General features: G+C 51.4%; 1 long non-coding RNA gene across 1 annotated transcript; it reads right to left on the bottom strand.

Moving 5' to 3' along the window:
* Positions 1–596: 596 nt before the first annotated feature.
* Positions 597–20,673, bottom strand: LOC103658028. The gene is made up of 4 exons (XR_567025.2): positions 19,471–20,673; positions 18,346–18,467; positions 5,707–5,834; positions 597–1,774 (listed from the first exon to the last, which is right to left on the bottom strand). It is a non-coding gene; the product is annotated as an uncharacterized LOC103658028 (long non-coding RNA).
* Between the last annotated feature and the right edge of the window lie 4,421 nt (positions 20,674–25,094).

Raw genomic sequence — 25,094 nt, 5'->3', positions numbered from 1 at the left:
GGGTCCTGGTGGACTGAGGCAGGAACAGTTGCAGGATTCCATCAGGACTTTGAGACCTGCAGAGGACCAGTGACCTGTGATTTCTTAGTGGGTCACTCTTTGGAAGTTAGTGACGAGTTGTGGTCATAATTTTTGGACTCGGTACTAGGCATTCTGGGAGCTCAGGCAAGGACGGAGACAATGCCGCCAGCCGAGCCAGCCACGAAGGTGGGCACCAGACACCCTCTACCGCTCGCAATGAGGCCCGGCAAGCTCAAGCTCGGTTGGGGCTAGCATCAGTTCTTGGGTTCAGCTTCCAGACTCTGGGAGAAGGTCCAGGGCTGATCTGGCTGTAGCCTGTTGCTACACCTTCTTTCTTCACCCATGTAAAAGGATGAAGAAGAGGGGGTCTGTCGGTGGGAGGACGAGCAGAGGACATTGGGGTATCCTGCTTTGCCTGCAGGAAAAAAGACCCAGGGAGCACGGGCCCTTCTACAGATGTTAAAAGAACTGTCCTGGCAGAGCTAAGGAACTCAAAGCCATGAAATGAAATCCAGGAATGCTATATGAATTTCTTGGGCCTTCTGAGACAAATTACCACAAGCTCAGTAGCTTAAAACAACAGTAATTTATTTGCCCCCAGTTCTGGAGGCCAAAATGCCAAAATTAGTATCCCTGGTCCAAAATCAAGGTGTGGGCAGGGCGGCGTCCCTCCAGAGGCTCCAGGGGAGAATTCGTCCCTGCCTCTTCCAGCTTCCGGTGCTGCTACATTCCCTGGCTCGTGGTGGCTTTGTCCCAATCTCCACCCCGTGGTCACCTTGCCTTCTCCTGTTCTGTCCTCAGATCCCCGAGTCTGTCTCACAAGGACATTTGTGATAACAACCAGGATCCACCCCCACAATCCTGGGTAATCTTTCATCACAAGATCTTTGATTTGCTCACGTCTGCGAAGAACCTTTTCCCCAAGAAGACAGCATTCACAGGTTCTAGGCATTGGGACTTGATTTTGGATCTGGAGAAAGGGCTTTCCAGCAACCTGGAGTCCAAGGTCAGAATAGGCTGCTTGGGAGCGGGGAGCCCCCGCGGCCGATGCGGTCAGCATCCCACACAGATCCCCTTGGCATTCTTCTCCAGGTGCCAAAGGCTGCTTACTGCAAACCCATGACTCTGCTTGAGGACTTCTTTCTGCTGTAGGAGCAGGCTTAGCCCGTGGGCTGTATGTGCCCAAGAGCTGCAGAAGAAGAAGCCTCCAGCAGTAGCCCTCAAGCCATAACTGACGCAGGTTGGAGGGTAAGTACCCCTGTAAGTACCGCCCCTCTGCACGGTTAAGTCTGAGCTGTGTTCGCACCGCCGCACAGTTCTCCAGTGGGAATGAGCTCCAGTTGCCCACAGCTAGAAACCGGCTTGATAGTACACCGTCCCTCGGCTGCTGTACCCTTCCTCTCTCGTCCACCTGCAGATGTTCCCAGAGATCACCTCCTAAATCAACTGCTTACAAGGGTCTGCTTCTGGGGGAGACCAATCCAAGATGGTTTAAGAAGTGGTTGTAGGAAGCAAACTGTGATCCTAGAACTGGATCGTTTGCCGCCTGATAGCGAAAGAGCGCCACTGCGGGTGGCCAGATGACCCCTGGTGTTCCGTGTGTCACAACTGCTAAGCGCCCTCACCTTGGGGGGAGGGGCGCCCGGGTGGCTCAGTTGGTTAAGTGTCCGACTCTTGATCTCAGCTCAGATCTTGAGCTCAGGGTCATGAGTTCAAGTCCCACATTAGGCTCCATGCTGGTGATGAAGCCTACCTAAAACAAACAAACAAACAAACAAACAAACAAAGAACCCTCACCAGGTGCGAAGGGATACACCAGCCAGTGCTGATTATTATTAACTGATAGTATTACAGTTCATTATAATGTAACTATAATGATAGTTAATATTAGTTGCTAATTGTTATTGTTTGCTAATTACTATTATTGCTAACACAAGAGCTCTAGCACTGGAGAGACACGGAGATAACGGTCATTCTAAGGATTGCCGGCCGTCGTTATCAGCCCTCGAACACTAAAGGAAGGAAGCGTCAGTCTCAGGCCAGGTCCGGCACGTACGATGTGGCCCCAGAGGAGCAACTTCCCTTCTTGGTGCACAAATTTCTTCATCTTCAATGTGGGGATAAGAATCCCTAGGGGCGCCTGGGTGGCACAGTGGTTAAGCGTCTGCCTTTGGCTCAGGGCGTGATCCCGGCGTTATGGGATCGAGCCCCACATCAGGCTCCTCTGCTATGAGCCTGCTTCTTCCTCTCCCACTCCCCCTGCTTGTGTTCCCTCTCTCGCTGGCTGTCTCTATCTCTGTCAAATAAATAAATAAAATCTTTAAAAAAAAAAAAAAAAAAGAATTGTTCCTCCCCAGGCGCCTCGTTGGCTCCATCGGTGAAGCGTCTGCCTTCAGCTCAAGTCATGATCCCGGGGTCCTGGGATCGAGCCCCGTTTGGGCTCCCTGCTCAGCAGGGAGTCTGCTTCTCCCTCTCCCCCCTCCTCGTGCTCTCTCTCTCTTGCTCTCTCTAATAAATAAATAAAATATTTTAAAATTAAAAAAAATAAGAATTGTTGCTTCCTCCAAGAGTCGTCGTCACAGTGAGGACGAATGCAGGAGGCTCGCCCGTGGAAGGCGTCGGGACAGTGCCTGGCGCACGGGAGGTCCTCAAGAAAACGCTGGATGTTAGGTAAGGGTAGATATAAAACGCCATGGAGAACTTCAAAAGTACTACCAGGAATATGCTTTTAATTTATAAGCCTTCCTAACCCACAAATATAGCTAGTCTCCTCCCCCAACAAAATCCATACAGCTTTCCAAAAGTTTCAAGATTGATGATACCCTCGGTCCAAGCATCAACCAAGTCAGCCATCAAAACCCGGCCGCCCCATCTCCTTCAGTGCTGTCAATGGCTTGGCACCCAAGCCTGTGATTTGTGGGCAAGACCCATAAAGCAGGGGAGGCTAGGCAGGAAGATCTGTCTAATTCCCACTTTCCAAGGGGCTCAACCCCCTTCAGTCCTGGAGGGAATCACAAGCTGCTGTCATCTTTTGCTCAGGGGGGACCCACAGATCAACGCCTCGCCGCTGTCCAGCGGCCATTGGCCCCTGGGAATCAGCAGGCCAGTTTGATTAGGCCTCGGGGTAGTTCCCGATCACAACCTACACCCCCTCCCCGGCTCCCAAACCAATGGAGATCTGTCTCCGTTAAGTTTCCAGAGGAAGGACCCCCAGTTTGAGGTTCACATTCACTAGCTACCGAGACAGGTTGGAGGTGAGGTGCTTGCTCCCCGGTGAGACCTGTGGTTGGCTGTGGAATTAATGAATTTCCTTCCTTAACCTCCCACATGCATAATGTACCCCAGGCAGTAAACAATCAGGAGCCCAAAGAAAACACTTACTGCTGTAAACACCCGCAGTGTTATCATGAATTTATCATGAATTCTGAGTTCTATCTGGATGAACGCATTTTTGAAAATACACTTAAAAACAGAACCATGCAGAACAGGGCGGTAAGTTTCTGGAGAGTCAGGAGGCTGAGAGGAACCTCCCAAGGTCTCCGTGGTGAAATCACCAATTGATCAGGGCGGGGCGCGAACGTGCAGGTTCCCCCAGAACTCTCACTGATAGGTCTGAGGGCAATCCAGCCTTCCCCTGGCCCAACACACTCTCCAGTTGTTTTGTAGCTGGTGGGCAAAGCCAAGTTTCTCCAGGCAGCACAAAGCCTCCAGTCTGCAGAGAGCCTGGGAAGTGGGGTGGGGGGCTCAGAATGCCCCCCACGCTGGCGATCTCAGTGGAAGCTTTGTCTGAGATGGGAGACACGAGAACAACCCCAAGAAAGCCAGTGGAAGCCAAGAGAAGAACTAGAAGGAAATCCATTTACTAAGGCCCAATTTGCACTGTAAGATATTAATCCTTCCCCTTTTTAAAATCCATTGCTTAGCAAATTTAGCTAATAAGGATAAAGTGTTCCCTCCTTGGGCACTTAATCTGTGTCAGGCACTGGAGTTAGCATTTTACATACACCCTCTCCAAGGCCCCATGCTGGGCCCTGCAGATTTACTACCTAAAGGCACCCACAATTGCCTTCCCCTTGCTGACGAGTCTAGGGAGCTAAAATAGTTTCTTTCCCAGACCCCGTTAAAGTTGGGGTGATCATTCTCCCCCAACTTGTTGTCTAGCCAACAAGACATCAGCCAAAGACAGGCTCCCCTTCTGGACACAGAATGCCTTGTTTTTCCTTCTGACCAGAACACAAACCAGAGGCTGGAGTTGGAGCAACCATTTTGAGGCCATGAGGCAGCAAGCATGAGGACAGAGCCAATATTCTAAGGGTGGGGGGAAAAAAAGAATTTGGGCCCCTGTCGGGAGCCATTGCAATAACTCGAACCATCTATGCCAAACTTCTGGTGAGGCCAGTTTAAAAAGAATCCTTCATCTATACCAGTGTTGGTTGAGCATTCTGTTACTTTCAGTGACGAACACTTCAAACCAATAGATTCCCATTCTACAGATAAGAAAAGCAAGGCTCAGAGAGATGAGGTGACCCACTGAAGTCCCCATAAAGATAAGCAGCGGTGCTAGGATTCACTTTGACTTCATGCTTCTGGTCATTCAGGCTCCCCCCTCCCCGCTGCCACCCCATAGCCTAGCGCCTGAGCCAGGAACCCCGCGCATAAACTCGGCAAACATTTTTGTTGGTCACATTTCTTAAATGCATTACCCCGGGAACAAGCCTGGAACAATGCAGGTACGTCACTGACAGCTATAATTAAGGCTACTGATAATATGAATCTTGGTAATAGCTCACATTTATTGAGTGCACACACAGCGTAGCCACCTGCCCCATTTACCCCAACAATGGCCCTCTGAGATGTTTACTCTTATAATCATTACTTTGCACCAGACAAAACCGGGACACAGACGGGATAAGGGACTTGCCCAAGATCTCACAGCCAGTGAGTGGCTGAGCCAGAGTTCGAAGCCTGGCCCCGAAGCCCACATGCTAGCTATGAAGCCATGAGCAGGAGTGATCTCAGCAGCTTGGGTGTGCGTCCCCGTGCCTCAGGAACAAAGTCCCTTTGGCTATCCCCTGGCACCCCCAGGCCAAGCAGGGTTCCGCCAGGCATCATGTCTGTCACCTGTCAGAGGGAAGGGAGTGTGAGGCCTGACTGCCCTCCTCCGGTCCCTGGCTAAGCTCTACCCCTGAGCCTGCAGACAGACGTCACCTTTATGCCATTGATCTGGTGGTACTCACGAGAGGCAGTCTGCCCACTAGGCAGGTTTCCCAAAGTGGGGGATCTCAGTCTGAAACAGAAAAACAAGGAGCCCCTTCCCTCTCCGTCTCTCTTTCCCTCTCCGTTCCATTTGTCATACGCTGTAGCTTAAACACTGCTTTGGCTGGCCCACAAAGCCATGCAACGTGCCGCCAGAGGGCTCCTCTTGCGAGCAGTGTGCCGCATGACCTCAGACAGGTCACCCCTCTGTGCCTCGCCTTCCTCAACTCGGAGCTTGCCCTCCGAGGCATAAACACAAATGATCAAAAAGCCCTCGTGGACATTTGAAGAAAGCCGAGGAGGAGAAGCAGGTGGAGAGAGAGACATTGATGATTCTGTGCCCAGCAAGCTCCCAGATTTCGGGAGATCGGGGGGTGTCCTTTTCGCTTTGCACCCGGCGGAGGCCCCCAGGGTGTTGCTGTCACTCACCCACCGACCGTTGGGACTTTTATCAGAGGCGGGATGGAACGGCGTCCAGCGGCTCCGACTGGGGGCCAGGCTGCCCACATTCAAACACCGGCACCTCCTCTCTCAGCTCTCTGCCTGGGTCGCCCCACCTGTAAAAACGAATAGGTAGTGGGGCGGGTTTGTTGAATCAACACAGGTAAAGTCATCTGAATGATGCCCGGCACACGGACGCTCTCTACAGACGTTGGTTTTTAGAGTCAAGAATCTTCGAGAAATATTCACTGCCTACAATCCTTTCAAGGGACGGAGAACAGGGGCTGTCTTGGCGCTAACCAGAGGACCAGAGGAGCTGCTGCCCCAGCTTATACACATGGAAGCTGAGGTTAAGTGAGTTGCCCAAGGTCACGCAGCTGATGCCTGCCCCAGCGGCAGCTCGGACTGGGTCATCTGCTCTGTCTCCTGCCTTGCGTGGTCTCCATGGACTGAGCTGGGGACCACAGTCCAGGACTCCTGGCCTTCTCTGAGAGGGTCCCCTGAGGTCCAGGGGCTCAGCCAGGACTGGAGGAAGGAGGACAGACCTTCCCAGGGCACCCAAGGTGGATTGCTCTGCCTCTCACTGGCCTCCACCCTGCTCCACTGCAGAGGGTCCAGCCTCACCCCTGCCTGGCATTCTCTGGTGGAAAGTACATGTGGGTTACACAAACCTTATCATCCCCGTCCTCTAACATGATACATGTTCCTTGTGGTAAGGAAGGACATTTCCGACATGTTTCAACTCTGCTGCCTGAGGATGCAGGGACAGGACAGCTGATCCGGCACCAGGTCGGGGCTAATCCAGGCGAGGCGGACTGGAGCAGGGCAGGGAGACAGCTTTCCACGGTGGCACATGCCCACCCCAGCTGTGCTTCTGCCGCCCCGCCCCCCATCCCCGTGAGGACACCCTGTCATCCAGGTCTCTCTGAAGCCAGGGCAAATTTTTCCAGCTTTCCTTTCTTTGTTTTATTAAAACAATAGTTGGTGTTTGGTTTTACTTTTTAGTTTTCAGAATATAAAATCATGTTTGAGTATTGAGTATGCTGCTCCAAACACCACCTGTCACAGCCCCCTCCCCCAGGATTTCAACATGCACACAGAGGTGAACTCGCCACCCCCAAGCAGAGACCCCCGGGATGTAGGGCAGCACCCCACAGATGCATAACGCTGCGTGGACGGCCGCACTGCCAGAGAGCCCTGCTGAGGCTCCCACCCTGTTTCCAATAAACACATTGGCCCGAACCAGGGTCCAAGATGCTACACAAGGCTCCGTTCTGGGCTCTGGTAAACAACCGAGCCTGATGGCCTTGTGGTTAGAGGCGCCAAGAGAAAGGAGGGTGCCAGCTCACTTCTGAGGATTTGGCTTCCACCCTACATCCAAAAATGCAGACACAGCACGTGGAATAATAAATAATATCCAAGCACCAAACCAGGGTTCCAGGGAGCCAGGGGTGCCCATCTCCTAGGGCTGCCCACCTGCGGCCCCACTCCCTGCTGTGGGCACATGCCCCTCGGGGGAACTCTGATCCCTCTTGGCCTCTCCATCCAGAGGTTTCCCTTCACCAGGGGGGATCACAGGTCCCTCCCTCCCTGCCCTCTAAGAGCGGTGAGACCATGGAAGCCATCCCGAGGCTCCTTCCCCAGGCCCAGGGGTGTTCTTCCTCTCAACGTTCAAGTAGTGAGTAACTTCCAGTGTCCCCTATGGCCTGGACAGCCCTCCAGCCACAGAGCCGCGCACGCTCCTTGCAATTTACCTGTTCTACGGAGAAGGCAACAGAGAAGTGAGATTGAGTAAGAAGTTTGTCCGGATGTTCCCCACCCCTTTCTCAGTCCCCAGCATGCCGTTTAGACATGCTGGGCACTCGATAGGCATCTGAAAAAGAAATAGTAAATGGACTCTGATATGTCAACACTGAGCAGAGGGGGCAGTGAGGAGAGGACAAGGGGGTTTCTGCAAGGCATTCAGGAAAATTGAGTCATACAAGCTGGGGCAGAAGCCATGCACTAGTGAGCATAGAGCTGGAGGGTGTTCGGGAGAATATGTTTGGTTGCAAATATAAGAACCTCATAATCAATTACCTTAATCGAAAGAAAGAAAGAAAGAAAGAAAGAAAGAAAGAAAGAAAGAAAGAAAGAAAGAAAAAGAAAGAAAGAAAGAAAAGAAGGAAGGAAGGAAGAAAGAAAGAAGAGAGAAAAGAAGGAAGGAAGGAAGGAAAGAAGGAAGGAAGGAAGGAAGGAAGGAAGAGAGAGAAAGAAAAAAGAAAAGAAAATTGGAGAAGTTAATTGGCTGATGTAACAGGGCAGCTTGGGGAGCTCCTGTCAGGCATAGCTGGATCCAGGAGCGAAGCGATTAAGGCCCTTGGACTTCCCTACTCGGGTGTCTCTTGGCCCACTCTTCTGCACTCCTTGATCGTCCTACCTGGGCTCTGTTCATGCAGCAAGACGTGGATGCTGGCAGCCTCTGGGTCTCACCTTCCAGCCCGTGTGCCAAGTGGCCACACACGGTCTTTTGCGGGACTGTGCCGCAGGATGACGCTGTGGCCAAGGGGACACTCTGACCTCTGGCCCCTCCCACCCCGGACACCAGGCCAGCTGTGGCCCTGTTTCTGCGCAGAGGCCCCTCCGTCTCCCTCTCTGTGTCTCTGTCCATCCTTCCCCCTCCCCTCCCCCATGCTCCCGGCCCCACGAGCTCCCCGTCTCATAAAACCGCTCACTGTGTCCTCCTGGATCAACTCAGAGAAACGCAGACTCTAACATAACCCAGGAAAACCATCCCTGACGGACACCAGGCCGCTTGCCACGGCGGCGGCCGCAATTAGTAAAGTCTGAGCTGGAGAGAAAAGGGATTTCTGGAGCAAACCTCCACTGCGAAAATCTAAATGCAAAAGAACTGATCTCTATGAAAATAATTTCAGCAAAAGGGAAACGGAAACATCGGACATGGTTTGACTGTGCTGTACAGAAAATTGATAAAGGGGTTCAATTGGCTTAATGGAGTTCCCTGTGGAATTCTGGTACTTTCTAGAGGAAAACTCATCACTGTTGACTAATTCTGATTAAAATGCTTGCATTCAAAATGGCTTGGGGTCAAAATGTCCACAGGAACAGAACATTGGGTCGAGATCTCCCCAGCCCTGACCAAGGGGTTGGAGTTTCGTCAGCGTCCCCAAAGGACAGGGGAGGTGGGGGGACGCAGCACCCCCCAAGGCAGAGTGGAAGGGGGTGGGACTCTGGACAAACACTGTGGAGGGAGGGAGTGGGGGACACAGGAGCAGACACACCCCACACCCCTACAGGCCCCCCTGGGGCTGGAATGTGCTGGTTCCCGCAGGCCACCCAGCCCGGGGTGGTCGGCTCAGGTCCCTGCAGAGACCCGGACTGGGGGCAGCAGGCCTGCGGCCCTCTGCCAGCCTGCCCCCACCCCACTGCCTGGCGGCTCCCACCTACCACATGGGGCCTGAAGCCCTCCAGAAGCCCTCCCTCCGGGGCCCCTGCGTTCCAGCTGAGGTCAGAGGGCAGAAGCACTCCGCGAATGCTGTCTTTTCTAACTGGCACTTACTGTTGTTGTCTTTCTGACCACAAACACAGTGCAGCAAAAGGCAGAAATTTGGGGAAACAGAAAAGCGAAAGGGAGACACATCAGTCCCACTCCACCGCCCCGGACGCCGGGGTCTCCCCGCCACAGACGGGCCCCTGCTGTGCCGCGTGGCCTCGAGAGCCCCTCGGAGCAGGGGCTCCCCGTTCTTCTCCACCATCACCCTCTGAAGAGTCCCACGGGGTGGCTGTGAGGGAAACAACCCAGGCCTGCTTCTCTCACCCCCACACGCGCCCTGTCAGGTTAGGACTCCTGTTACTCCCTTTCTAGAGATGAGGGAAAGGAGGCCAGAGAGGGGCAGTTATTTGACCAAGATCTCAGAGCTGGGAATGGGCAGAACCGGACTCGCGCCAGTCTCGGGAGCTCTTGGAACCTCAAGGAGCAGGGAGGGAGAGGGGTGGGGAAGGGATGGGAGGGGAAGGGAAGTGGGGAGGGGAGAGAACAGAGAGGTGGGGAAGAGGATGGGGAGAGGAGGAGGCAGTCAATAAAGGATAAAACGCGAAAAGCCTCCATGTGTCACTGGTCACTGATCCCTGGTGGGGCTGCCGGGTGAGGCCCCCACACGTGGCCCCCAGGACTCCGGTGAGAGTACAGAGGGGACCCTGAGCTCCGGGCCAGACCCTCCGGGACCCAAACCCTGGTCTTCCCCAGGCTGCTCAGACACTTGTCTTCCCAAATCAGGAAGCCGCACTCCACTGCCTTTAGGAAACAAAACAAAACCAGCGGCTATTTTTAAAAGGGTATTTTTGTGGCACGATCTCTGGTGTCCTACAGGAATTTCAGCCCCAAAGTCCCTGGTGATGTGGTTTCTGGAGGAGTTAACGCACATCCTGTTGGGCAGCCCAGAAGCTGGGTAATTCTTACTCCCGTCTGTTCTCTTGCTGAGGAGACAACCCCACTTCCAGCAGCTTCTCGAATTCCCACATGGGCTTTCTGAGCCTGTTTTCCCCAGGACCTCTCAGCCCCTGTTCTGTCAGAGACCGGGAGATTCCAAGCTACAGAGAAGCCAATGTCTGCCCCTCGGGAGCTCACAGCCCAGGGGACACGTAGGCCGGCACAGCGACGCCCCATGGCCTTTCACCTATTTTTGCTGGTGGCCTGGATGCCGGGTGCAGCGCTGAGGCTCGCGGGAGAGTCTGCCTGCCCCAGCGGCCTTCAGGCTGCCCACAGTCCAGGCCTAGGAGACCAAGCACAGGGCCAGGCGGCTCAGAGAAGGGAGGACTCACAGATCCCTCCTATGCAGGCATCAGGGCATTCACATGGAGCCTGGAGGGGCAAGGTCAGCTCACCAGGTGTGAATGGCCCAGGCAGGGGACAGCAGGAACAAGGGCAGAAGTCTTGAAAGAGCTAGAGGTTTGGAGAACTTTGGGCAGTTTGTCTCCTGTGGGGGCAGTGGGCTCAAAGTGTTTTTGCCAGAATGACCCAGGACACCTTTTGAAAAGATTCAGGGTTCCCCTCCGCCTTTCGGCCCTGAACTCCACATTCAGGGGCCCTCGGGCCTGTATTGTCAGCTGAGAGCTGTAACACTGACTACTCAGGGCCCCAGGTTGCCAGTATTTACCCATTTTCGTAGCTCCATGATAGTAAGAGCTAAACACATTGAGTGGTTAATTTATGCAAAGCACTGTTTCCAGTAACAATTAGCAGAGCCCAGACTCAAGCCAAGGAGTCTATTATCCAAACCTACACTTACAACCCAGGATGGCCTTGTATGGGTGCTCAGGTTGCACACTGCACATGGGTGCCTTATCTGAGGGGGCTTCATTCACATTGTAGACATGGCACCCAGAATGCACAGGAGGGCATGGCATTCTAGACACCCTGGCCAGTCTGGGAGGTTGAGGAGAAGGGTAAGGGCGAGGTCCCGTCTACACCAACCCACACTGCAATATACACAGGAAAAAGAGCATGCACCCTCACACTCACTCGCCGGACACCCCCAAGTTGCCTCTCCCGCCCCCATTGCTGTCTGAGGCCTGATTTGTACTTCTTCAGACTAAACCCGACACAAATGCTCCAGTGCCCAGGAGCTGTGTAAATGGGGAGGAAGAGAGGTTCGTGCACACTTGCACGCACACACGTATGTGCAGCCGGAGCTGCTGTCTGCCACGGTTCCAGAGTGCTCCCTTCCCCCACCTCCTCAGATTGTGCTGCGTTGGACTAACTTCAAAACATCTTCCTTGAGCGAGGAGCACTGGGCTCGCGTTTGCACAGAGGCACCATTGGAACTGACCGTGGCCTTGCTGCTGCCCTGACGTTCCATGGCCTCGAGATCCAAGGCTCAGTCTGGCTCTAACCCAGAAGAGCAGGCCAGGGGCTGGTGGAAAAGAAGCATGTGAGAGAGGAGCGCCCACCCCTGCCTCCCTCCCCCGGCCTGTCCTCCTCTCCGCTTGCTCCAGCAGCTCGCCAACAGTCTTCATCAAAAGCCGCTGACTCCAAGGTGTGTCCTTGGGAGAATGTGTTTGGGAGGAACACCTCCTGCTCCCTCAGCTGCCCTTCTGTTCCTGACCTCCTCCTGGAAGTACTCTTTCTGTTTGCTCTTGAGGCTGGCCACACCCCAGCTAGCTTCAGAAAGTCCCTGCTGATGTCCCTCCTGCTAACCAGTCACCCCACGAGCAGCAATGGCAGGGAAGGCTAGACCTGGAAGGGGCCAAAGGGACAGCAGAGTGACGTTCTGGGAGGGGACAAGAAGGCAGACATGGCAGCAGAGGAAGGGAAGATGTGATGTGTCCTGGGGAGGAGCAGCTGGGGGGAGGGGCCAGGAGGCCACCCCCCTACAGGACATGGGCCAGCCAGCCCCGGAAAGGAGGGGGGTGACCTCCTGTCTCTCCGTCTGACGTGTGCCCATCTGTTCCCATTTGCCACTGCACCTTGCTCAGCTCTTCATACCATCTTACAGAAATCCAAAGTGGTTCTATCACTTAAAATTGGGAGATTTCTCGCAAATCAGTCAATGTGATACATCACATCCACAAGAGAAAGGATAAAAACCCATATGAACACTTCAATAGATGCAGAAAAAGCATTTGACAAAGTGCAATATCCATTCATGATAAAAAAAAAAAAACCCTCAACAAGGTAGGTTTAAAGGGAACATACCTCCACATAATAAAGGTCTTCTATGAAAAACCCACAGCTCACATCATTCTCAATGGGGAGAAATGGAGAGCTTTTTCCCTAAGGTCAGGAGCAGACCAAGGTTGTCCGCTCTCACCACTTCCATTCAACATAGTACTGGAAGTCCTAGCAATCAGGCAACAAAAAGAAATAAAAAGCATCCAAATTGGTGAGGAAGAAGCCAAACTTATACTATTTGCTGATGACATGATACTGTATATAGAAACCCGTAAGACTCCACCAAAGCACTGCGAGCACTGATAATTGAATTCCGTACGGTCGCAGGGTACGAAACCAATGTACAGAAATCCGTCGCATTTCTACACACTAATAATGAAGCAGCAGGAAGAGTAATTAAGAAAACAACCCCATTTAGAATTGCATCAAAAGTCATAAAATACCTGGGAATAAACTTGACCAAAGAGGTAAAAGACCCGTGGTCTGAAAACTATAAAACACCGATGAAAGACATTTAAGAGGATACGAAGAAATGGAAAGACATTCCAGGCTCATGGACTGGAAGAACAAATGTTGTTAAAATGTCTATAACGCCCAAAGCAATAGGCAGATTTAATGCAATCCCTATCAAAATACCCACAGCATTTTTCGCAGAACAACAGCCCTGAAATTTGTGTGGAACCACAGAAGACTCCAAATGGCCAAAGCAACCTTGAGAAAGAAAAACAAAGCTGGAGGTGTCCCAATTCCAGACTTCGAGTATATTACAAATCTGTAGTCATCAAAACAGTATGGTACTGGAACAAAAATACATCCATAGATCAATGGAACAGAATAGAAATCCCAGAAATAAATCCACAATTATACGGTCAATTCATATTGGACAAAGATCGCAAGAATATGCAATGGGAAGAGGACAGTCTCTTCAACAAATGGTCTTGGGAAGAGTGGACAGCAACATGCCAAGGAACGAAACTGGACCACTGGCTTACACCATATACAAAAATAAACTCAAAATGGATTAAGGACCTAAATGTGAGACCTGAAACACTAATTTGGAAAGAGATATGAACAACTCTGTTCCTAGCAGCACTATTTACCGCAGCCAAGGTATGGAAGCAGCCCGAGTGTCCACTGCTCGGTGAATGGATAAAGAAGACGCAGTGATACGTACACACACAATGGAATATTACTCAGCCATGAGAAAGAATGAAATCTTGCCATTGGCAACCACCTGGCTGGAGCTAGAGAGTATAACACTAAGTGAAATAAGTCAGAGAAAGACAAACACCATATGATTTCACTCATGTGAAATTTAAGAAACAAAACAAATGAACAAAGGGAAAAGAAAGAGAGAGAGAAACCAGAAAACAGACTATTAACCATAGAAAACAACCTGATGGTCACCAGAGGGGAGGTGGGTAGGGGGCGTGGGGGTGGAATAGGGGATGGGGATTAAGGAGTGGAAGTGTTGAATCACTGTATTGTACACCTGAAACTAATATAACACTGAATGTTAATATACTGGAATTAAAATTTTTAAAAACTGGGAGGTTTCGCACACAGGCACGTGGGCCTGGCTTTCTTCTGTGACTGGTACTGAGCATGCTGCCGGTTCAGGGCAGGGGGGCTCACCACTTCCCTGCAGATCCCCCTCTCCTTGGCGAGTGGCTTTGCCCCATCCGCTCTCCGCCTCTGAGCCAACAGCCTGGACCGTCAGTCAGACGTTTGACACCTGCAGCGCTGGACCCCACACCCGCATCAGGTACTGGGAGAGCCCCTTGTTCAGACCGTGGTTAGCGGTCAGAGCTCATCCTGAGCTTCCATCGTAATCCCAGGAGAACAGAGAAGGATAGCGTGTCACCCAGTCACGTTGCACGGAGCCAATGCCTGGGGAAGGCAGCCAAGGCTGAGCCAGGATTCCAACCCAGGCAGCCGGGTCCAGGGCTCACTCCCAGCCCCTTGGCCATCCTCCCTGGTGGCGGAGGTGCAGGAGGGCAGGGGGAGGCACTGAGCTAGGGCGCCGATGCCGGGCATCGCCAAAGCCCATGCTGCCTTGCCTGGTCTCCTTGCTTGGAAGATGCCTAGACTTTGGGCAGAACTTTCTTCCTGCCTTTCCTGCATTGGGGACATTTGCCACTTGACTCAGGGGTTTTTGCTGCTGGCAAAACTGATGACACATTTCTGCCCATTGCCATTGTTCTGTGGCAACCAAGAACACCCTTACATCATGCATGGCGTTATACCCGGGTTTGGCTAAAACTTCGGCCCAGAATGTTCCAGAAGGTAAGCACAAGATGAGGACAGGTGAGGGGCAGACGTGATGGAGGCAGCACTGTCGACAGTGCCGCCTTCAGCCCCCAAGAGGTTGTGGGGAGCCAGGCTCCCGGGTCAGTGGAGTCGGCGAGGGCAGCCCCAGGCCTTCCTGTGCTCCTCTGCGAGCAAAGGCTTGGAGGTGGGATGTGAGGCCAGGTCCTCACCATGATCCACAGGGACACACAAGTCAGCTCCTGGCAGATGGACAGGGCTGTTATCAAAGCTCCTGGTGGGGGGTTTACAATTTCACCTGCTTCTTTCTCACGGTTGAGAAACCTTGACTTGGTGATCACACAGCTTTCACCTCCTCCTTTGCCAGTTTTCCACACTCACACTCCGGACTTCTAGAGCCCCCTCTCCACACAGCAGGAGAAATGAGTACTTTTAACGGGAAAGCCTCACTTCCTGGGGCTGGAGCCCGGACACGGTCCAGTATGAGGGGAATGGGTCCACCTCGCCTACGAGCGAGGTGCCGCCAGGAGCCCAGCAAGGAGCCGGCGCTCCCGGGGCTCATCCGTGAAAGCAAACAGTGTTGAAGACCACCTGGGGACAGGGGTGGGGTGTGCCCCGGGATCAGTCCCAGGTCTGGCTGCTTCCACACTGCAGAGGGCACCTTGCTCCCCGGGGGCGTGGCTGCTGTCAGAGCAGCAAAGTGCTCAACTCGCTACATGGCGTGGCCAGGTTCAGACTCCGGATTTAACCGTGTGAAGATGGCTGGGTGTGGGGTCACCTGTCCTGGCCTGGATCCCCCAGACTCTGAGCTGGTAAAGAGCGAAGGGAGTGAGCACAGATAGGACTCACCGCCCCACATGACCTCCTCCTGGCACCCACGCAGGCTATGGGCAGGCCCCCCAGAATCTCAGCCTTGCACACACACACGGAATTTCTAGGAGGTCGAGACACCTTCCCAATGTCACTGGCTGAGCCAGAAGCCTCCAGAAGCACAGAGTGTCCCCAAAGGTCACAAGCCACCCCGTATTCCTTCCTGAGACATTGGCTCATTTCCGGGCCGGCTGAGGCCCTCTCGTTGGTTCTAAAGCCCGGTACAGCTACATTTGAAGAGAATGTGCATGCTTTGCAGACACAAACAGCTCAGAAAATAGGTCAAATCCAACGCACGCTCCACAACACCGTCTTTTCCAATGCTTCCCTCTAAAATCAAATTGGCAATGTATGCAAATGAGTCGTGAGAATTCATTACGTTAATTTATCTAATTTCAGAGGCAAACCTGAAGCAAACAGCGCCTCATTCCACAACACTTAGGACCTCATAGAATATTGATTTCAGAGTTTTATTAGCCTTGCACCAAGGCCCTTTTATAGCCCAAGGTATGGGATCGTCAATTTTCTCATGAATACAAATTTCCCTGCTCCAAGGCCCCAACATATGGTTTCCCAAGGTCATTTCCAGGGGTGACCTGCACGCCAGGCCGCCCAAAGCTCAGACTCGGGGTCTATGGGAAGCCTTGGCAGGAGCGTGGCGCCATCTGTCCCGGCAGGATCAATGACTGAGAACACGAGCAGTCCTTGCAAAGGCGTCCACAAGTAATAGGCGTGGAATGAAGAGTCTGGCACCTTATTGAGCGCCCGCGGCCAGGGCGGCCAGCGACAGAGCTGTGCTCAGGGGGACGAGCTTTATGAGCAATCATGAGCAATAATGACTTCATCATCTCCTAACTCTTAGGGGACCAATGTGATGCCTTCAGCATGGTACATTTCACCCTAAAGGACCCAGATTTACCCCCCTGCTCGCCTGGAGTCGGCCCTGTAGCACAGCCCATAAAGGGGGCCGGGGTGAGTTTCATCCAATCTCATAAAAGGAAAGAAGCTACGGCCAGCTCCTCAAAACAGCTGGACAGGCACCGAACTCTGTTTTATACGAGGGACCACAGGGAGCCCTCTCTGCCCCCAAATGCCTCTTTGCAGTCTGATGGGAGCCAGAATCCCCCGCACTTTGGGGCACAGGTCTTCAAGGTCAGCACAAGGTGAAGCATATAGACCTTGAGGCACCCAGATCTGCCTTGGAATCCTGGTTCTGCCTTGAAATACCTTACTGGCCAGGACGTCCCTGACCTCCGGACTCGGCTTCCTCAAACAGAAAATGGAATGATAACCCCACCTGGCAGGACAGATTTGAGGACTGGAAATAACGTATGCAGCCATAGTAGGAGCCATAATAGGAGGGGCTGTTTTTAGGACTAGACACTGTCAGGGTCACAGAGCACCTTTATGAAGCTGTGGGACAAGGGTGTACCTGGCCTTTTACAGAGAAACTCTCCAGGGCGCTTGGGTGGCTCTGTCGGTTAAGCGTCCACCTCTTGATTTCAGCTCTGTTCAAGATCTCAGGGTCGTGACATGGAGCCCCAGGTTGGGCTCCGCACTGGGCATGGAGCCCGCTTGGGATTCTCTCTCTCCCTCTCTCTCTGCCCCCTCCCCCACTCACACACGCACAGGCATGCTCCCTCTCTAAAAAATGGTTTAAAAATAAAGAGAAGCTCTCCAGTCTCCAGCATTCCTGGTACTCGTGTTAGTGGTTGCTGATTCTGTCCCACTCTCGAACACGGTGGCAAAACGGATTCTTGCTTGGCGATCATTCATTCCCCCTCCCCCGCCGCCATAGGGTTTGTGCACGATCCTGCCCCATTCATACCGGGCTTGGCCATATGGCTTGATTTGGCCAATGGGATTTGGGTAGAGGTGACAGGCCTTAAGGGACATGGCATGTCTCCACTCACCCCTTGAGGAAAACATGCCCTAGCTGGGCTCCGTCTCTTCGTCCTAGACCCCAGAACAAAATCCAACCCACTGCCTGAAACAGCCACCCACCCAGGCCCAGCCATTCATCCTATAAACTCTCGATCTTGAGAATGAAGATTTGCTGTTGAAGACCGCTGAGTGGGGAGCTGGGGGTTGGTTTTGCAGCATTTTGCAGCAGTAACTAACAGACTAGGTACTTGAGTGTCCTACTTATGTCTTCAGCCCCAGTTGCTGTCTACCTTTGGGCAATGCTAGTCTTAATGCTCATGGCATCTCCCTAATACCTCCCATCTTTTGGCGCTATCCCCGCTCTGCCCTTGGATCCCAGACCCAATGCACGGCCACTCCCAGCTCTGACCTTGCACCTCCTGGCCTCATTCCTGCTTTGGCTCTCACACCAGGCATAGCAGAGGCCAGGTGACAGAGCAAAGACCCTCAGCAGAGAGAGGGGCAGGAACCCTGGGCAGGCACCATGCTGAACACACCATGCGTGCTCCTCCATGAACCCTGCGAGTGGTGGGGCCAGAATTTGAGCCAAGAGCCTTTTGACCCCAGAATCGGAGTCTTCACCTCCATGCGTGGCTGAGGTTCCAGTTTCTCTGGGCAACCAGAGTCTCCTAGCAATACAGAGCCCTTGTGTTGGAAGGGATTTACGCAGTTCCCTAGTCCAATAAACAGCAGGTGAACTGTGCAGCATGGCCGTGTTTGTAGGTCAAAACAGTCAAATATTGGCAATCGCACAACTTCACCAGATTCACAGCTGGTTGAACAACTGTATTCAATCCTACCTTAACTGGCCAACATTCAGCTCCTAGTTCCCTCTGTGGTTCATGAAGATTTCGGGAGGGACTCTCTAATGTGTGGCCAAATTCAAAATGGCTTACGTGCAGGGCATTTTCCTGGGACACCCACAGTCGCCCCATGGCCAAGGGAAAATGGCATCACTCTGGCTTGCTGACAGTTCATTTCCAAGTGCGTGGATTGAGCGCCAGCCCTCTGCTCAGCCCTGTAAGTAAACAACAAGTAAATAAACAAAGTAATAAACCAAACCTCTTTGTAATCCCCACTTTCCTTTCTGTTTTATAACGTGTCCCGGAATTCATGCCAAGATGGGCTCAATCAAAACTACAACCCATCAGTCTCAGATTTGGAAACCTACGCTTTCTGTTTCTTAAGCATCAGGACATTCGTCAGTCACCACTCCTGTTGTGACCAGTTCTTTAAAGACCATCCCCACCCAAATTCTTTCCTGCTGGCCTCCACCCTCAGGCTTGTGGATTTCCACACCGGCCCGAGTCCCCAAAGACAAGCTCTCCAGTCCTGGGCAGCCTTTCCCGCCCCGAGATGCTTTTATTAGGGAAGGGAGAGACAGGGCAGGATGCAGACGATCGCTGGCAGATCCTGTGCTGGGTGCCAGGCCCTGAGCTGGCCTCAGATGTGTTGTGATTTCCATGAATGCTCGCATCACCCTGGGGTCATGACCGGGGCCTGGCCGACTCCGAGCCCAGCCCCATCCTCACGAGGAGGCCCGAGTTCCTCAGAATGTGTTGGTTCTTCTGCAAACACACCCTAGTTCCTTCAGTGTAGGAAGAACTTCCCAGCTGTAGCTGGCCTCGCTAAGCCAGGCCCCCTTCCCTGCTGGCCCCCCGACCTGGAAGTAGGTGTGGGGGGCACAGCTCAGCCGCCAAGAGTAGCCTGTTCCTCGTGGGACACAGTCTGAAAAGTCACGCAGCCATGGGTCCCCTCTGGTCCAGCTCCCTAAATGCCCTTCCTGTCTTCCTTCCCACGCTGGGAGCAGAGCATCCAAAATTAAACTGCCAGAAATAGAGCCGCTTGGACCGGAATTGGCCAGAAACGCTCGGGGCCTCCTGGCACTTCAGTGCAGCTCAGCTCACCCCATGGAGAACTAAAGGCAGCTAATTATGGGCTTCTCAGACGATGGACGGGCAGAGGAGGCGCCCGGCCAGGAGGGAGTTTCTGTCCTCCACTTCCTCCCCATCCTGTTTTACCTCCAGACTTCCTGTTGCTTTGCGTCTCCTTTACCAGATTTGCTCGAGCCTTGCCAGCTTCCAGCCGACTTAGCAGAACTGGAAGTCAGAGTCCTTGAGCAATCGTGCTTTCCCACAGTCCCGGTCAAACCTCCGTGCCCTCCGAGGCCTGCCCGCCCCCGGCAGCCAACGTCCCTATGTTCTTTTTGGAGGGCCTCGCCCTGGCCAAGCGGCAGGGGAGAGACCGGGGCAGGTGGAGATGAGGCTGGAGAGGTGGGCAGGGGACTGACCAAGGAGACACCAACCCCCTAGCCAAGGATGATGGATGGGCCAAACTGGTAGGTCAAGGTTTGGATGCTGGCAAATGGGCGCTTTCCAAATGGTGGAGGTGAGGCTGGCACGTGGAGGTGAGGCTGGCACGTGGAGGAGGAGAGGCCAGTGGAGGCCGAGTGTGGACCTGGTGGGGCGGTGTGGGGCTCACCCTCTCTGTGCAGGCTTGGAGTCAGTCCACGGAAGAGACCCCCACTCCAGGGTCTCACTTTCCAGAAGCCCTTTCTTAGTCATGTCCCGTCCCTGCATTAGCCCATCACTTCTGCCTACACCAGAGGCACAGAAAGGGAGAGATGGGGCCCCCACAGTTCCCTTTTTGAGGGCCCTTCCTCACTCAGCAGGAAGATGAAGGCACAGAGTGTGGGCAGAAGGTGACTTCATCAATAAGCAAAAAAAAAATAGTTGAACGTTCCCACTTTTGTGGTAAGAATGAAGTTCGCGTGCATGCAAGACCTCTGAGATCGGCCGTGTCATTTCAGTGGTTCTGCTTATGAGCTGAATGCTCTTATATTTCCATTTAAAACTGGCACGGCACGGTATAGCGGTGAGTGGTAAAACGTGTGCTGATACTTTTAATTTTTAATTTCTCTTTATTTAGAGTATCATTAAATAGCAAATAAAAGCCCTAGGACAAGACAAGAAAGGTCATGTGGAAGAAAAGGGAAAACTTTATATTTTAATGCTTTAAATGGCACTCGTCCTTGCTTTTTGAGCAAGAGGCCCTGCATTTTCATTTTGCCTTGAGTCCTGTGTATTATATAACCATCTCTGCCTGGCCAGCTCCTGCCTATTCATCCTTTTGTTTAGGCACCACCTCCTCCAGGAAGCCCTCCCTACCTCCGCAAGATGTTAAGTGTCCCACCTGTGCACCCCCACAAAAAACAACACACCTCCCATCACTGTGCTGTAATTGTCTGCTTGTCTGACCAGCTCCTCAGCTGGACGGGACATTCAGAATTAATCACCAGATTTACAACCCTGCAGAGCCCTCTCTACCTGTCCTCAGCATCAGCCCTGGGCCTGGAACGTACCCAGTGTTCCTTCTCAGTTGGATGGATGGATGGATGGATGGATGAATGAATGAAAATAGTGTGTCATGTGCCAGACATGGTTCTCAGCATTTCACATATACTGCCTGATTAAATGCATGAATGATGGCCCCACGATTTCTTAGAGGCTCTGTCCAGTGAGCTTTCCCTGTGTGACCCAGTGTGGTTCAATAATCCTTGGGGTCTTGGCCATGGCCCCCATTTTGGCCTCCCTCCTGTCCTTCCCCCCTTATTGTGGACTTACATGCTGACAAAATGGCAGGTTCCTTGGGGGCAAGAATCCCAATGTGTGTGTATCTGGGCCCCAAGGGTGGCCCAGAGTTTTCACAGAGTCAGTACCCATGACTGTTAATAAGTGAATTTGTGATGACAGCATCTAAGAGAAGACATTCTGACCAAGGTGATTGAGATCCTGATGAGTCCATTCCAAACCATGCCACAGATCACCCATCTCTTCAGAATATACGGAAGGAAGGAAGGAAGGAAGGAAGGAAGGAAGGAAGGAGGGAGGGAGGGAGGGAAACCTTTTTGATAAATTTGGGTATGGGAAGGAAGGAAGGAAGGAAGGAAGGAAGGAGAAAGGGAGGGAAGGAAGGAAGGAAAGAGGGAGGGAAGGAAGGAAAGAAGGAAGGAAGGAAGGAAGGAAGGAAGGAAGGAAGGAAGGAAGGAAGGAAAATAGATTTTTTGTGTGTGAATAAGAGACAAGACATTTGATAGAAACTCCATCCAACCATGCCATAACATGGTGATTAATTTAGCTGAACATTTTGCTTCATGTTTTGTAAATATTTTCCACCTCCATTTTTATTTATTAATATTGAAATGACTTCAGTTTAGCAACACCTGCTAACTTAGCACCAAGTAAGGTGTAATTAACCCCTCAAAATCATCATCCAAGATATTTAGATAGACCTAATTCCAATTCCAGGATGATGAGAGCATTGCTTCAGTCCATCTGCAGGTCATCTGATAAAAGTCAATTAAGCTTAGTCCATAACTCTCCCACTCCTTACCTAAAGGTAGCAAGCAGTAAAATATCAGATATGATTGTTTTAAGATCATCATCGCTAGAGACTTCTTTTTTCCTATTAAAAGAATGGGTGCTGCTTTTACAATATTTCTAGCAGGGTAGCATCTTCTTACTTTTTTTCTGGCTTTAGAAAAGGAGTCATTAGAGATGCCAGTGAATGAGGGAGGGAGGGAAGGAGGGAGGGAGGGAGGGAGGGAAGGAAGGAAAGAAGGAAGGAAGGAAGGAAGGAAGGAAGGAAGGAAGGAAGGAAGGAAGGGAGGGAGGGAGGGAGGGAAGGAAGGAAGGGAGAGAGAAAGAGGGGGGTCTTACTAGTCTTTAAAGCACACTTCTGAAAAATGTCAATATCATTTTTTTTTGCAGGACTAAAAACAACGAAAACAGAAATCGGGCCCCTGGCGAGGTTGCCCCTGGACGCTGATGACAGACTGCCAATCTTCAGGCACAGCTCTGCCACTGCACGTTACACCAGGCTCACTTTCTAGATCCAGAATGCACATTCCCAGATGGGTCTTTGGCAAACCATGATGCCAACGTGTTCATCTTTGGGATGTTTCCCTTCCAGTGAGTGTGGAGCAGAGACTGGCTGCTTGCTCACTAAGCCCATTTCTTCGATCTGTGCACACAGGAAGACTCCATCGTAGCCTCTCCTGCAGTTAGATTGAGGCCCTGTGACTGGGTCCTGGCCAAGGAGATGTCAGCCAAAGCGATCCAGGCCGCTTACAGGATTGGCCATAAGATCATGGACATGATGGTCCATGCTCGCCTTCCAAGGCAACCCCGGAGACCATGTGTTGAAAAAGATGATGTCACAGAATGGAAGGAGCCTAGATCCCTGAGTCACGGCTTGGAGGAGCACTGCCGAACCCACATCAGACTGTGACGTGAGTGAGAAACTGTATGGTGTTCAGCCACTGAGACATTGTTACAGCAGCTAGCATCATCTATCCTGGCATATCTCTTGGTAGGAATGCATTCAGATGCAAGTAACTGAGAAGCCAGTCAAGGGGGCGTAAGTAAATATAACACTGTTTTTCTGCATAGCAGGAAGTAAGTCTTGGAATAGGCAGTTCAAAAGTGGACCAGGTCCTCAAGGACACAGGCTCATTCTGCTCAGCCATTCTTGGTGTGTTGGCCTTTGTCCTCGTGCTTGTCAACTCGGAGTCACAAAAGGGCTGCTGTGCCTCTGACATTCCATGTGCATCCCAGGCAGCAAGAAGAGCATAGGATAAAGGGCTGAAGGGTTCAGCCGGTCAGATCTGTCCCAACTTTTACTTTTACTTTACTTCCTCTCTTGCCATCTTCTACTTACATTTTATTGACCAAAACAGCATCACACGCCCACCTAAACCAACGATTGGTCAGCGGGAATGATACTATCATGTTGGCCTTGGTACAGTTGTGATTCGTCCCCTGGGGCTGGGGTCCAGGCTCCCCCTCCCTGAGATCGGGGAATCTGCACGACTACCTGAACAAACCGCAGGTCTACTGGTGGGAAGAACACAGGAGTGATAAAAACAAATTTTCAACTTTTCACATTATGGCCCTGCTCCTGGGCTCCCAGGGAAGCTCTCCTTTAACATTTTACCAATGTCCAAAGTGACTCAGCAAAACCTCAAAGCATGAGCTCTAGTTCTGCCCCAAGCACAGGTTGTACAGCTGATTTATTAAAAAAAATAAATAACCAAAAAGGAGCATTTCAAACATAAAGATAAGAAAACAAAAACAAACAAACAAAAAAACCCTCCCTGGCTCCCAAAAGATTAAAATCATACAGTCTTGCACATATTAAAATCATAAGATAAAGTCTGGAACTTTCTGGAATGTCCTTGCTCATGATGATTTGTAACTCTTTATGTAAAAGACATATCACCCTGAACCAAATGTTCCTTCCCCAGAGCACTCTCTTCTTTGTGAAGATTGTGTCTCCTGGGCAGCTGTTCTAACTTGGGCTCGAATAAAACTCTTTTCTTTTCTTTATAAAATTTTTTTAAAAGATTCGCAGGAGTGAAACAGATGTTGGGTGGTCAACAATAGCCTTCCCCAATGGCTGGTACCCTCATATTTTTCTTTCCTTCTAGAACATTCTTTTTCCAGAAGCAGTTACCGTTATAAGCAACCAAAGAGATGCCTGGCTAGATCCCTTGGCCTTCAGATCCATGGATTTGGCCCTCAGCTCAGCTGACCATAGAACTCCATTTGGTCATCTTGCCCAGGGGACTGGCTCACATGGAGTCAAATGATGGCAAGCGAGTAGGCAACCAGACAACAGCATAATTCACACTGGAGGGCAGAGTTTTCCCAGGTCGCTGTACTCTAGCTCCTGCCTTTTCCAGGATACCACTGACTGGCCATCAGAAATTAGCAGAGCTATTTAAAAATTAGATGCTCGATGCTCATGGAGGTGCAGGGAAATGAGCTTGATCACAGGGTGCCCGCAGGAGGGCGAATTGTTGCCATACATTTGGAAAGCAATCTGGCAGCAAGTATCATGAGCCTTAAATATATTCAAACCCTTTGATCTAATAATTCCACTTCTGGGAATCTCTCCTAAGGAAATAATTTGAATACTGAAAAAGCTTTTGCACCAAGATATTCCTGGCAGGATTACTTATAATAGTGAAAACCTAGAAACAGCCAAAATAACCAGCCATTGGAGGACAACCATTGGAATAAAAATATATATTCCATATAGAATATATTCTATGAAGTGGAGGTGGGACGGATAAATGGATGGATGGATAGATTGATGATGGGATAGATAGATCGATGATCAATAGGATGGATGGATGGATGGATAGAAGGACACCTAGATTCCACCCAACGATCTATATACAGTCATTAAAGATGATGACCCGAAAAGGTTTATAATGCAAAAATGTGCTTGGATAAAAGACATGAGTTAATATAATGGGTATAATTATTAGTATACGAAAAAGGCTGAAATAAAATACTCCAAAATGTAACCACGAGTGCTGAAAGCATGGATGATTTTTGTTCCTTCTTTCTATTTCACGCATTTAAATTTTTTCTTTTATAAGGATGCCCTGTTTTATAATAAAAATTATTTTAGAAAAATATGAGGGTTGCTAAGTGAGCATGGAAATTGGATGGGGCTAAGGGACAGTTTGTTCAGCTGGGGCAACATTTGGAGAAGTTGCCCTGCCCCGCTCTGGGCCTCTCTCTGGTGACCGCAATACTGGTTCAGCCAGTCTCAGGGTCTTTCTATCCCTCCCCCA

This window comes from Ursus maritimus, unplaced genomic scaffold (assembly GCF_017311325.1).
Source record: "Ursus maritimus isolate PB19 unplaced genomic scaffold, ASM1731132v1 scaffold_7, whole genome shotgun sequence".
NCBI classification, from domain to species: Eukaryota; Metazoa; Chordata; class Mammalia; order Carnivora; family Ursidae; genus Ursus; species Ursus maritimus.
Note: the sequence above shows the minus strand (reverse complement) of the source record. Positions and strands in the feature narration are given on the sequence as shown.